The sequence below is a fragment of the Lates calcarifer genome, linkage group LG3 (assembly GCF_001640805.2).
Source record: "Lates calcarifer isolate ASB-BC8 linkage group LG3, TLL_Latcal_v3, whole genome shotgun sequence".
NCBI classification, from domain to species: Eukaryota; Metazoa; Chordata; class Actinopteri; family Centropomidae; genus Lates; species Lates calcarifer.
Window position 1 is genome coordinate 6,514,595 of NC_066835.1, and position 15,002 is coordinate 6,529,596.

A 15,002-nucleotide genomic window follows, 5' to 3' on the forward strand; every position below is an offset into this window, starting at 1 on the left:
CTGCCCCAGGTCTTGCAGCTTTGAAAATATTCCTTTTGAATTATGCATTTGGTTTTCTGTATCAGTATGCGTTGTGCTCTGCATATACTAAAGATGGAGCAACAATCAAACACATCAAGTGGAAAACAAACTTGTGCATTTTTGAAAAACATCAGGGAACTGGCTTGTTTAGAAAACTGATCCTTTAAATAGACTTTATCCTGTATCGCTGAAGCTCATTAAAACAGTTATGCGAAAGATAGAGCGGAGAAGGAGAGAGACAATTATGACAACCTTGAAAGAATCTTAACTGAACTGCAGCAGTTTTAAGAAACCGCATGTTCGCATACACCCACAGGTGAACCCAGATGAACTCTGCACTGTACACACAGTACACACGCCTGCGTGTCCCTCAGGATATTGTTTAGTGGAGGTTTACCTCTGACACGATTTGTAAAAGTGCAATACACTGTGATTTAAAGCTGATTAGATTAAGCTGCAGTTTACTTTTTTCAAAAATAAAAGTATGAGTTAAATTAATCTGTTGTTTTCTCCCAATTTTATTTCAAATACTGTTTAAGAAATGCCACAGCCAACTATGTCTTTTGCCACATACACAGTAGTAATCATGTTAAGTGAAACACTGGATAACTTTTTAGCTAAATCCTAATGGAGAATGAATTCACTAAAATTCGATGGCTTCTGTAACTGACGAAACACTAGCTACACTTATTTGTAAGTAACTAAGGCTCACATTGCTAGCAGACCATGTTATGATATAATTATATGTTTTGAGGACAGAAGACTCCAATATTTCTTACAGTGTGGGAATGTTACAGAGGGCTTTAAGCCAATATGTCATTGGGGAACATAGCGAGCCACCCAGAGCTACACCGATGAACGCACATGCAAGAGGCAGAGAAGCACTTTTTGAAAGCCATGTTTTTCATAAATTCCCTGATAATTTGGGATGGATCTTCAGTTGTTTAACATGTAGCTGAATCTCTGACTATTGTACCGATGAAGTGGTTGGTACAGCCCTGCAGGCATCCACCCGGTCTCATACCATGTGCAGAAAATGATGAAATAAATGAAATTAATAGAGAACCCCATCATTATGAGGACAAAGGTCAGGTCTCTAATTTCATTACATCTAGAACTTGTCTTTAATGTACTTTCCGATGCAGCTTGTGAGAAATGTCAGGTCAATTGGTGTCGTGGTGAAAGTTCACAGTTCTGCAGCTGATACAACTTTTTCCCTGACAGAAATATGGGCCAGATGTGACAGGCCCGAGCCTTTACTGGAGGCCTCCGCTGTGAAAATGCTAAATTATTCACCACAAAAGGGCAGTTTTGAAAAGCCTTAACCACCTAAGCTAACCTATCCAATATTGTACAGGCTGCAATTCGCAGGCCCCGCTCTGAATAATATACTTTCATTTCAGCCTACTTCAAAGGTAATATGTCTCTAATACCAGAAGGACCCACCTGAGATCTTCTTCACATTAATATTTGGGCCTTAGTGGAGCAATAACAGAAAGACTGAGAGGGAGGTCACTGCAGGTCATGTCACTAATGCATTAGTTAAGTCAGAAAAAATATAAAACAAATTTGCGTCTTTAAATCATATAGATGAGATAATTAGGGTGAGATAGATGTACATATTTATTATTTACATACTTTACTACATCAAAGTGAGATAACTTGAATATTTCCAGTACCAGCTAAACTCAGAGGAAGAGGGAGTACAAACATTAGTCAGAATGACGATGAGTTATGTGAAACCTCAAGAAAAGGGAAGAATTGCAGCGTAATGTGTGTTTGTCAGGGGGGGTATCACCTCGCCAGCAGCAATCTGCAGAAATGACAGCTATAAAATAGCTGTAGCTGGTTAAATAAAGAGGTCTGGAGATGGTTACGTCGTGTCTTTGGAGAGATAATCCATTCGTCAACCAAGCTGTGGGCTGAGGACAGGACCCAGTACACAGAGACAGACGGAGAAGAGGAGGAAGGGATAACACTTGGCGGCGGAGGCGCAAACAGAGAGGAGGGGTAGGAAATAAGAAATAGAAGAGGAGAGGGGAAGACAAACAGCGAGAAAAGAGTGGAGACGATCGAGTGATTAGACAGATGGAGGGTGTAAACACAGGAGAGAGGGGAAGGGAGAGGGGAAGAAGAAAAAATACAGTACAGAGCGACAGTGGCGAAAGATGAAGCTGGGAGCAGAGTGTGTGGGGAGGAATGGAGGAGTGGAGGCTAGCTGGGGGCTTTGAGATACTGTATAAAGCAATAAAACAAGCAGGCATGACAAGAGTGCCAGAGGGAGCGAAGGGGGCAAAAGAGCGAATGAAATGAAGGACAAAAAAAGGATGAAGACAGAGCAGAATCATAAAGACATTGGTGTGTGTTTGTGTGTGTGCAAGATAAAAGTACAAAGGGAAGAAAGAGCAGAAGGAGAAGAGAAGAGAAAAGGGGAAAAAATGAGGATGGAATGAGGGAGAACGGGAAAACAACCAGAGAAGATAGAGACGTGAAAGGGCAGTGAAGCGGCAGAAATCAATTCCCTTTGGGGGTCGCAAGATCGGGGCAGTCGAGTGCAAATGCTACATTATAAACACTCAGTAGGCTACAGGCCGCAATACAAGCCATCAATTTGCCCTGGATGTGCAGTGAGAAATATCCTCATCACTTCCCTTCCGAGCGTTTCCCACATGAATGGAGTTGCTGTTGACTCACTGCACCTACGAACAGTGGAGTCTACATCTCATAAGGTCGGCGACCAGAGCATTTCACACTGCCCCTCATGATGAGACATTCCCCCCACTCCACTCCATCAAGCAGAGCTGGTGTCGTGTCAAAAACAAAAAACCAACAACAACACACTCGTTCTTCTATGTTGTGTTTACTTCATGGTGGATGGAGGGCCACAAAGGGAAAAATTCATATCACTGGTTGTATGATTGCAGGGTTAAGGCCCATGTTTATACCTGTTGTAAATGGCTGCACACTGAATGCAGGGCCTACCATCAGTGGAGGTAACAAGCACTCATGGTGGTGCCACGCATTTCTATGCATTAAAAGTGATGGGAGTTGTTATGAGATGAATGGGAAAAAAAATCACCACCACACACTCGCAGCCACTCAAATCCCAAAAATCGGTCAGGAAGGGGGGGTTTCACACGCTGTTGAATGAACTGACCAGCCTCTGGTTTGAATCATACTGACACCTTCAGTTGTGTATAGGATTTAAAGATAGTGCGCCTATTCAGTCTTGCACTATACGCATTAACTTTCATTAATTGAAAATGGGTTTTGGCTGATATGAATCATGCATGTTTGTCTTTTTGCAGCACTTAGATTTGGTAGTTGGTTCTATATTAAAGCCTCAAACTGTGTGCTTAATAACTGGCAGCTGATCTGCAGTGTGAACATGAACTAATCAATATGATCCTCACGGGATGGAGAGCCAGGGCCCTCGTGAAGCAAACCTGACTATTTAGTTTTCATGTTACTTTTGTGATGGACACGAAAGCAGTGCCCAAACTGTTTTCTGCGTAAATTGATTACGCAGTTATTTGTAAGTACGAACCAGAGCTTGTGTCTACCAAAGAAAATGGTACTCATTTTTGCCTGGAAATGTTGTGCTCTTTCATGTTTAATGGGCTTAGATTGGACTTGAGAGGATTGCAAGCAATAATACTACCGAGTTCTCAGGTTTAATTTCATTGATAATATCACCTCAGTGGCCTGAGCCTAAGCCCTCATCCCCTGGTGCTGCTATGAATCAAACCTCTGCTGCCCCGCTCTCTCTCTCTCTTTCCCTCTGTCTTGTCTTGTTGAAGTATTGCTAACGTGTGTACGTTTGCTTTAGCCTTTGGATTCTGCGGTCAAAGATATCAATAAATAACCTACAGCTTTTTTTTCCCCCCACAGCACACCTAGACTCTATCACACACAACGGCGTACATAAATGTATGCACACGCTAGCCTGTCGCACACACACACACGCACACACGCACACACTCGCTTACAAACCCATAAACATGCCTTGCCAGAGGCGTCTTCATTATTAAAAATTCTCACAACCAGTGTAGAAGAATGGACGCCTCCCCACAATTATCCCATGCAATTACTGACACACTTGGTCACATAATAGCTGGTTTTCGTTCATTCAGCTGGGTTGTTTCCCTTAAGTCTGTCTGTTCTTTCTTGCCATTATTTTTCATACTCTCTGCCCTCAGACTTGCTGCCTCAAAGCCACTCTAATTGCATTGGGGATCGGCCTTTAAAGGGTTGCTATGGTGACCAGTAGAGCCTTCACCGCGCCACATGCATTGCTCGCTTTCCTTACTTTAGCTAAAGCTCGATCGCTCGCTATCTCTCTCTCTCTTTTCCTCTTTCATGTGTCACTGTACTTCCTACCTCATCTATACTTTTCCACTTCACTCTATTCACCCCTTAATTATTTCCCACTTTCCCATGCAGCTTGATGAAAGTGGGGGGACGTCTCCCAGAGGATGAGGGATGTGCAGATGTGGGAGGAGAGTGCCTCGCCAATAAACACTGCCCATGTATGGATGCAGGCTCGCAAGCACACACACCCACGTAGCCCCCCGGCCCAACCTCCAAACACACATCCACACATGCTTTGAAAGCTACCCTGCAGTGTTGGCCAAGAGTGTGGCAGCAGAGACCAAATGGCAGCCCAGCCAGAGCGCTGTGTTAGCGTCATCACAGCTGGCCAGCAGTAAATACATGCCGCCTGACAGCTTTCACAATGAGAAGGCAACGTTGTCAGTCAAAGAGAAATACCTTGCCAGAAAGTTTCCCACACTTCAGCTTTAATCACTGAGGTGTAGGTGAATACAAAGCACTCAGGGATGGAGCAGTAAATAAAAAGGTAGAGGAACAAAGACCTCATACTGGCGATATTTCCATAAAAGCAATTTATTTCTGATGTTTCATTTTGGCAGGTTTGGTGTGAAGCATTCATTGCTGCTGTGTTTTGGCACTGTGAGTTTGGTACTGTCATGTCTTTTCTTGTCATGAATTTATCAGTGGTGAAGTTTAAGTTTCTGTACATAGCTACTAAGTGCTATGTTCCTTTAAGCCCCATTACCAAAATGTCCATATTGGACAGCTCAACAAAATTCTGTATTTAGTCGGCACTTCAATGTCTCTTTTTTAATCTTTTGGACCTATTTATGGTATACTGGTAATATCTGCTCACACCAACTACAGTATGGTTAAGATTAGGGAATGATGATGGTTATGGTACATAAGCCACGTGGTCAAGGTACTGATGAGAAGGCTTGGTTTAAGGTTTGGAAAGGTCCTGGTTACAGCTGGGAAAAAAAGGCAATACTAATTGCTGGTCTGTCACAAGACACCAACATAGAAGTCCACACACTATAAGCTCATCGACCAGCCCTACTGCCACACGCATAAGATGCTGACTGACCAAGCAACTAAACTCCAAGGCGGGGCCATGCCTGCCAACACAGAGAGATTATCACATTTCACCCCTGTGATAATTTTAGACAATTTTTCCAAAAAGTCACAGTAGTAGTTGTGTAAGGAATGAAAAAGCATGACAGAGGAAAGTGAAACTTTCTTGCTTCCACAACCAACAACAACCACACCGACAGTGATGTCACGAGTGTCCTAAAGTACATTTATGCATCACTGCAGCAATGTGGAAAAAGTGACCCCACTGGAAATTTTACAAGATAGGTAGATAGATAGATGAGAGAGAGAACATAGGAGAGAAACTTTTTGTGTATCATATTCAGTTGTCCAAATGGCTGCAGATTAAGTGGCTGTTATCTGTGCCACCTGCTGTTTAAACTGCAAACAAGTCCAAGTGTGCATGTGCGTGTGTCTGTGTGTGTCTGTGAGTGTGTTGGGGACGACACTGATCCACAGATCAGCTGGTGCTGATACAAGCCAGGGGAAGTCAGAACCCCAGTAGATTTGCCAGTTTATAGCACACACACACTCGTTGACACACATACTGTACCTACAGAGTGTACCTATCTTCACTCACAGAGCACACATATGCATGCAAAAGTTTGCACACATAAATAGTGACATGAGCAGGAAAGTGCAAAAAGCCCAGCAGCTTCTGCAGCTTCATTGAGCAGTGTAATCTGAGCATGAAGAAGACATTACTGCGCAGTGTCTGTTTTTCTTTCCCTTCATCTCCTTCAGTCCCGTGGGGCATGGACTTTTATGTGTGTGTGCGTGGCATGCATGTATTTCCGCATACTAGTTAAACTCAGTGTAGGTAAAAGCCCCTGCTGATCTAGCCATTTCCTCTTTATATCAGCAGCCAAACAAGCCACAGGGAAAACTACACATTCTACTTACCTCTCCCTCCCTTTCTTCCTGTCTCCTCTCCTTCCTTCAGCATCTCTGCCCTCTCATGCATTTCCTTATACTGTCTATTCCTTCCCAATGTGTCTCCATGCCTCCTTCCCAACTCCCCTCTCTCCCCTCTCGCTCTCTCTCTCCACTTCTGTCTAACTGTACCTCAGTTTTTCTGTCCACTTCTTTCTCATTCTTCCATGCACAAGTTCCCTGTTCACTCTCCATCTTCCTTCCTTCTGCCTTCAATAATTCAAGGGGCTTTTCTCTTGGTGTACAGTATGTGAGATAGAGGTGCCTTCAGAGACACAAGCAGCGAGCAAAAGAGCTTGAACACCACTGATGGAAGAGTGTGTGCTTGGGTGAGTGTGTGTTTGTAGAGAGAATGTTCTGCATGTTTTAAGATGAAGAAATGGATTGCAGGACCTTGGATGCATGTATTTTTAAATGCGTGTGGTCAGTGTGTAGAGACTGTAGCCTGCATTTTGTGCGTGTGTGCATGTGTGTGTGTAGATGTTAGGAGTGGAAGAGTTTGTGAGTTTCTAGGCAGGAGTGTGTTTATGAGTGTTCTCTTGAATGTAACCAAGGTCTTTACACTGTAACTGTAATTACATTTTCCTTACACACCAGCCTTCCTACGTTACTTATCATGATATTTGAAAAGAATGTTGTTACTTGTGTGATGTGTGTGTTCAAGCATGTATGTGTGTGGGTGTCTGTATGTGTGTTGAAGAACAGATGGAGAGATAGTCTACACGGTTGACAGGCTAACAACAAGCTCTTCCTATAACCGAACAGGCTACATGGATAGCAGGCTAACACTGATAGGCTGTGCAGCTAGCAAGCTAGCACTGTGATGCTCTTCTGGCCTGGTGGTTGGCCATCACTGTTCACCATTACCCCCACCTGAGAGGGATGGTGACGGTCGCCATGCTTAACTGCTTCCTAGCCAACACCACCACATGGGCTACATTTTGTAATTTAAGGTATGATGTGTTATTTTTGTGAAATTAAAAAAATTTCCAATTTACAACTTCACTAAACAACACTGCATCAGAGTATCCTCCATATTATACTCTGAACAGCAAGCTAATGTTAAATTTAGCTACACAACTTTTACCAGGTAGTTACTACATGAAAATTAGTAACTTAGTAACAGCTAATCTCTATTTAAATACTAGTTTAGGTTGTAAAACCCATTTTAATTTAACAATGCATTTAACTTCCAGTACATAAACATTTATCATTTATCAACTAGGCTAAGTTTGCACTTATAAACAGCTAGCACAAACCGCTCAACATTTTCAACATGCATTTCACACCTAGGCCTTCACCAGTGTCCTACCTGAATTAACCCACCTCATAATACATTATGATGTCATGGCTATAGAAACGATCAACAATATATAGAAATATAGCATACCAAGTCATGTAGCTAGAATAAATGCCATTACAAAAGCAGTGCTATAAGAACACTGCAGCCAAAGTTGCACCACACACATGATCTCCAGCACAAGCATCAATATTAACTAATGAAATGACAAAAATGTAAACAATAGAATTTAGGTAAAATTTTTACTCACCGAAACTGATGGTTATTTGTAGACAAATCAAAAAAACTGCCTCTGTCGAACGGACATTCTCAGCCCTAAAGCGAATTAAAACTTATGTGAGAAATATGACTGGGCAGACTCCACTTTCAGCATTAGCCTCCATGGTGATAGAAAAGGACTTATGGAACTGAGAAGCACAGATAACCTCTACAACAGAGTCACTGAACTCCTCCCCCTCCTTTGTGGGTTGAAAAAACAGCTATTAAACCGATACTAACATGTTTTAGCTTGCGCTAGTAGCTATGGATGCAGTTTGCTAGCTCTGACCAGACCAATGTCGACATCATGGTAGGCCTGCTAGATGGCCCCTGGTCTCGCCAACTTGAAATCTGATTGGTTAAAGGATCCTCGAGGAAGCAGTTTCATTGCCATTCATTTTAAATTACTAGGGCCTGTACTGTTGATTCTGAAGACCTCAAGGCAGATTTTTGTTAACTTGGCAACACGGGGCTGAAATCTGATTGGATAAAAGCTCTAACATAAACAGACTGTATTGGAAGCAGCACAACCAAGAGGAAAGTTATGAGTTAGAGGGAATAGAATTTTGGGAACAATTTCATATGTATAGTATTAATGGGAAAAAACATATATACAAAAATATAATTCTTTTATTGTGCCATATATACTATTAGTTAAACAGACAGATAGATGGCTGATACAAGACAAAGGGAAGTAAATGGAAAATGCACACTGAAACACACTAAGCAAATTCGACCTAATGCTGTGTGTGAATAGAGCAGGTAAATCTGCTAAATCTTCCCTTGTCTTGAGGCTTGTAGAGTGAGGGAAAGAGAAGAGCAGTGAAAGGGAATGATGCAAAAAGATGAAGCCAAAGAACAAGAAAGGTTAGCCTAGCGTGGTTTTTCTTTCTTTTCCAAGCAGCAAAAAGGGAATTTTAGGTCAAGCAGGAAAGCAGCTGAGGAGTGAGCTTGTACCAGCCTCCAGAGGATTCAAATGGGAAACCATTCGACTTGACAAGGACATTAAAATCCAATATATTCACATTACGAGGCCGGTGCGTTTCTGAGGTTATTTTGGTCCGCCCCCTCCCCACACAGCACATGCACAGTCACGCACAAACTCACGCTCAGACGCGTGTCGCTTTATGAGCTGAGGACAGCTCTTCTGAAGTGTCATCAGCAATATTATTTGGGATTTGTCACTTTGGGCACTTGACTGCAATCCCAGTGACAGTGTAAGCCTGATCACTCTTCATGACTGCTTGGCACATGTCGATGTCCATAAATGCAGATTGATTTGAAAGCTGGGAATAGGATATGACTACACATGCACACACGCACACACACACACACACAGAAATGTGCCTGAGCACACATCCTCCAACTCCTGAAGCACACACACTGACAGGCACAGCAGATGGTACATGAAGACGCATCATGCACGCAATAACACAGACACAGTCATTAACATGAAGTGGTCAATGATCATTGTTTACCATTGGCATTAGGAAGCAGCCATATGCCTGTAATGAATGGCATTAGCACGCAGGTCGGAGTCTACTCACTAATGGGATGGTGAGTCTGACATTTCACCAGTCTCTCAGTATTACTCCTACAATTACCTCTTGACATTTTTGCATCAGATTCATATTTAGGCCTCTTTCACTGGACTGAGTGTGTGTGTGTGTCTCTACATGTGTGTGTGTGTGTGTGTCGAAAGTGGCCGATTAATCCTCTTATTTACTACCACTGCAAACATTTACAGACTGTAATTCTCACCTCTGTGTTTGATAGTGAGTGGGCTTCGGGACTGCCAGTGTATCTGCGTGGACTCAGGATCCAAATCCCTACAACGGCCACAAACACAACTCAGTCAGGACTTAATTGAGTTTGCATCTTTATCACCTTGCTCTAATTTGAATAGGGGATGGGATTCTATTTTTTTGGAGTGCTTTTTGTGTGGTTGAGGAGAGAGAATGTTAAAACGTTGTGAGGGATCACATAACGACAGTTTGAATCAAAGGCAGTCTGAGCGGCATTGATATTCCCTCACTTTACTAGGCTATAAGGAAGCAGTCTCTCTCTCTGTGTATGTGTGTGTGTGTGTGTGTGTGTGCCTATGCGTGTATGTAGCTGCTGCTGCTTCTACATTGCCTAACTTCAAAAGCAGCGTCTCCACTTTAATCTTCTCCTCTCCTGCACTGCGGACCCAAGGAAAGACAGAAGAGAGAGAGACCCAGGCTCTTTCTGCCACTCCCATCCCTCCTTCACTTCCCAGAGATGCCTCTTTTTCCCTTTCTGCCGTTCTCCCTCATTTTTTCTCTGTAATTCACCGATACCCTCTCTCTCTCACCCACACAACAGAGTCCTGCGCGGGTCTACTTTTGCAAACCCCCTGCAAAGCTCCATACTGGAACTGACCCCATTACCTGCAAATATCTCTACATCAAATCCTGACCATTAGTGTAGGCTGATGTACTGTCCCGTTCAGATGTTAAAAACACACACCACTTGTTGTTGATGTGATGAAAAGTGATACAAAGATGGACGATTTTGCCCATAGATCCAAAGTGACTCCCCTTTGCTATCAGTAAACTGCATTCTCAGGTCTGGACTCATGATGAATTGAGGGGTGAATGGTTGTGCAATAGGCTCTCACATTAAAAGAAATGACAGGAGATGATCAGGCTTGATAAAATTACATTGGTTTAGATGTTTAAAAATTAGTCACACACATACACACACACTGCCTGCCCACATTTAGTTAATTTTTACCTGCAAATTTTTAATAATTACACACATAATGTTTGCATGCACCCAACCCAGTGAAGGACTCTGCCACACACACACACACCCCTATGCTGTCTGTGTAAATGCACTGCTCTCACTACACACAGTGGCTGGCCTTGTAGTGACTTACAGTAATAGCCTCATCTTTCTTTCTCTAGCTCGCACTCACACAAATATACACAGTCACACTGCATTGGAAAGCGTTGGCGCAGTGAGGTGAATGTATCAGGCATATTAAGTCGTACTAGGAGGGTGCTGGAGCGGCAGGGGGTGGCGGTGGGGTGGGAGAGAGCTGGCACCGGCACCTTGCGATTTCCACCACCGCAGCGTCAAAAATTGAAAAGCCAATTCCAATTGGACCCCAGTAATTAGAACTGACCTGAATGGCTGCACAGAATAAGGAATGAGAGAGAGAGGGAGAAAGAGAGAGAGAAGGGCAGAGTGGAAACAAGGACAAATGACCTACACCCTGAAAAGCGTTGTTTCAAGAGACAGGTATAAATGAACCACAATGAGGCTAACTATCATCATAACGACCACATGATTATGTTTAACAGTCATGTTGGTTACATCTGCAGGATTTACAATGATCTTCGAAGAATAGTACAAAATTTGGTTAAAAAAAACACTCATTGGCTTTCTTTTGCAGAGTAAAATGAGATGATCAATATCAATTGATCAATCTCATCAATTGAAAAACAGAGCTGGAGTAAAGGCAAGTTTTTCCTTGCTTTGCATAAAGACTGGAAAAAGCAGTAGACAGCTAGCTAAAATTCAAAAACACAAACCTGTACAGTTTACCAGTTAACATGGTCTATTACTCATTGGACCATTAACATACATTTAGTTCAATGTCTTACACACCATCCTCCAAATGAAGACTTGATTGTTCTGATTATTTACTGCGAACATAAGATGTGATCGATCAGTCGGTCACACCAGATTCCCCAGTTGGTCTCTGTTCAGGCAAAATGGTGCCGAACCTCTGTGTGACAACAAGACTTTGGAGAGCTTCACACAGTTAACTCAATGCCGCTGCTACACTTGACATGACATATTCCTTTTAGGCTGAAAGCTACTTGCATGTTGTCATCCGCTGCTACTTCTGCCATCGGCACTGCTGTTCATAAAATATTTCAAAAGCCCCATCCCCACCCAGCATCCATGTGAGTCCACCGTCCTTTGGGAGGAAGTTACTGTCGTCACTCCCCATTCCCTACAGTGCTAAGCTTGGTGTTTTCTTGTGGGGAGTGACAAGACTAGAGCCTCGATACCAAACATTAATAGCGTACTGTATATATTCTGAATTTATATAATCGTCTATTCCACAATTGGCTAACTAAATAAGCAATTTTTTACCTCTGGCTTTCTGCACACGTTAAACATTTTGCAAATAAGTCTGCTTTTAAAGTGTTGCTGGAGGATTTTTTTTCACTTTTTATGAAGAGCCAGGTTAGCCATTTCCCCCTCCTCCCAGTCTTTATGCGAAGCTAGGCTAAAGAAGTTGTGACTCCAATGTTGTACCTCATGAGAACACACAAGATTAACACTGATCTCCTATCTCACTTTCCGAATGGAAGCAAATAAATGTATTTCCCAAAAGTATTCCTTTAAAAATAGACTTGGCTAAATTTGGGGATTAAATTCATCTGTATTTTTCCTGAAACAAATGAATCAGGGCTAAGAGATACTTTATTTTGCTTTTCATGGAAATTAACGTGTTGTTAAGAAGTCTGTTCAAAACAAACATCAGTACAGCAGATCATTTAACTTCTATTAAACGTATGCCACTTATATCAGGAAAAACCCTTCAGACAAGTTGATTTGCATTGGTGGAGTGGAATGACCTCCCTCCATTGGGAGGTTTAACAGCTTGTTTTCAGAAAAATAATCATTTTGGTTTTTGTATTTTCCAACTGAAATCATGTATTCAAACAGCACCATAGAAAAAGACTGTACTCTGGGCCTGACATTACCAATTCCACCAACCACCTCCCCCCTTCCTGCCCCCCCCTTCTCATTCAGTCTCCCTCACCCTTAAATTATCTTCCCTCCCCCTCCTTCCGCAACCTCCCTTTTCACCTCCCACTCACCCCTACCATCCTCCTTCCTTCCTTGATTCATTCCGTTTCAACACCATTTCCATCCAGCCTCTCTCTGCCGACCCCGTCCCCCATCTGCCAAGCTCGCCATCACTTATGACCCTGACATCTCTCTCTCTCTCTCGCTCTCTCTTTCCCTCTCTTAAACTCCCTGTGGGCTTCACCTTGACCCTAACCTTGTCCATCTACCTCTGAACCCTCCAAGACCGATGGACTGAAGTAAAAGACCCTGACAACCAGAGGCTGGAAATGAGAAGAGGTGGGGAAAAAAGCGGCGATGGGAAGAAGGAGAGAGCTGAGAAAAGTGGAGTTAGGAAAGAGTGAGTGACAGGGGAAATCATATAAGTTGGAGTTGTAGCTACGTATAGATATGAGCTATGGGATTTATTTTCTCACACACAAGCACACACACACTTGTACAGTCACAAACATACACACCAATCCACAAGAGCTGTCAAAGAAAATGGTCACACTGGGCTGCCCAGGGCATGGAATGGTCAACTCAGAGGAGACACACACACACACACACACACACACACAAGCGTATACACACAGCATAACACAATCTCAGCACGCTCTTAATTCCTGGCTGCTTTCACTCACAACTAGATCCAACACAGAGCACAATAAACAGTATTTCATCTCACCAGGTCACTTAATTGCTTTTTGACACTGAACTGAACTGAACTGAATGATTAAAGGCAAAGTTGGAGCTCATAACTTGCCAATGTATTTTGTGTATAAACCATATCATTCTACTGATACGAGGTAATGATGTGCTCGCAGGCTTGTAACAGAGAGCACACTCAGTGTTTCAGTGTATGTGTAAATTGGACCAAAACGCTGATATCTGCTCAGGCACTGTAAATCATACACATAACTCAATTATTACACACACTGGGCTTCATGCCGTGATCACTGATTTGTCCTCGTGCAGCGAATACGAGGTGATTTAAGTGAATTTGACACATTCGACAATTTCCTTGTTCTCTCGCTAAGGTACAAATTAAATTTATGACTGGTCAAGATCTCTTGTGTGAGTCATACCTCGGGGTATTTGCGCAGGCTGCTGTCCAGGGAACATCCAGTGTTGAAGTGACAGTGTAACATCACCAACTCTGTAATACTCTGTCATCCATCTCCATGACTCACATCCCCTTTGATCGCTTCCAATCTAAATCATGGCCCATTTTGCTTTAGCAGGACACGCTCTAACGTCTAACTCCATGGCAGGCCATTCCCTCTTTATCCCTGACATACCACTGGCAGCAGTGCCTTAATGTGACTACTGACACTCCTAAATATGCAAGTGATCATCTTTTGATGTCCAACTGCAGGACTTGAAGCTTCACAGTGTAAAGTCTTGCTTTTTACTGTAACATTTCTGTGAATGAAGTTTCCGCAGCACAACAGGTATTAATAAGCTAGTGAACAAATCCCATGCACCTCCTCAGGTGGTTTACGATACGTTTCTGGAGAGTTTTAGGAGAATACAGCAGGTAATATAAGGGAGATTTAGGGTAAAGCTGAATTTATACTCCTGCATTAAGAGCCATCCTGAACATTCGTAGGCTCAACTTCAACACATGGGGACACCAAGGACTATGATTGGTTGCTTGTGTTTTCTCCTACATCTCTGATGCTGTTGGAGTTTGCCAACATCTATGAAGATAAAGAAAGACTCTCTGCTGTCTTCTCATTTTCATTAGCAAACATCTAACAAAGCGATTACTCAGCAGACTTTTAAAAAGAAACTCCCATTATAAGTTCCCAAAGCTCAAAGGGATATCTTCAAATTGCTTATTTGTCTGGACAACAGTCCCCCACCCAAAGACCTAAAGCAGCAAATCCTCACAAACTGAAAGCAGTAAAAGATGCATTGATTATCAAACTTGTTGTCAATTGCTTCTGCACCAGTCTTCTCACTGTAACTAAAATGCCTACGGGCAGTCATACCTAACACTGTATGAACATTCCTGCAGTGACCATTGTGAGACAGAGTGCTGAACTTCCTTCCAGTAAAGTAGATCAGTTGTGAGTGCAGCTGACACCGAGGAGGAGCTGGAAGCCTGTAGTATGATAGAAATGAGGGAATACATGCATTCATGCATTTACAATGTATGAGGTTAATTTACTGCACTACACATATAATGTACATACATCGGACGCTTCGCTCTTTAGTAACAGTTCAT

At 42.7% G+C, this 15,002-nt stretch overlaps 2 protein-coding genes across 3 annotated transcripts in view; both read right to left on the minus strand.

Annotated features, from left to right (window-relative positions):
* LOC108900388 (sodium-dependent neutral amino acid transporter B(0)AT1) overlaps window positions 1–15,002 on the minus strand; it is a 244,075-nt gene that overhangs the window by 216,163 nt on the left and 12,910 nt on the right. The window contains exon 1 of one of the 2 annotated variants that reach the window (XM_051065681.1): window positions 12,918–12,934. The exons of the other annotated variant lie outside the window; for it this stretch is intronic. The gene's annotated coding sequence lies outside the window, so the exon portion shown is untranslated. Of the gene's footprint in view, window positions 1–12,917; window positions 12,935–15,002 lie in introns of those variants that run through there. 2 annotated transcript variants of the gene reach the window in all.
* Window positions 1–15,002, minus strand: part of dlgap3 (discs, large (Drosophila) homolog-associated protein 3) — a 108,924-nt gene that overhangs the window by 80,326 nt on the left and 13,596 nt on the right. The gene's annotated exons all lie outside the window — the stretch shown is intronic.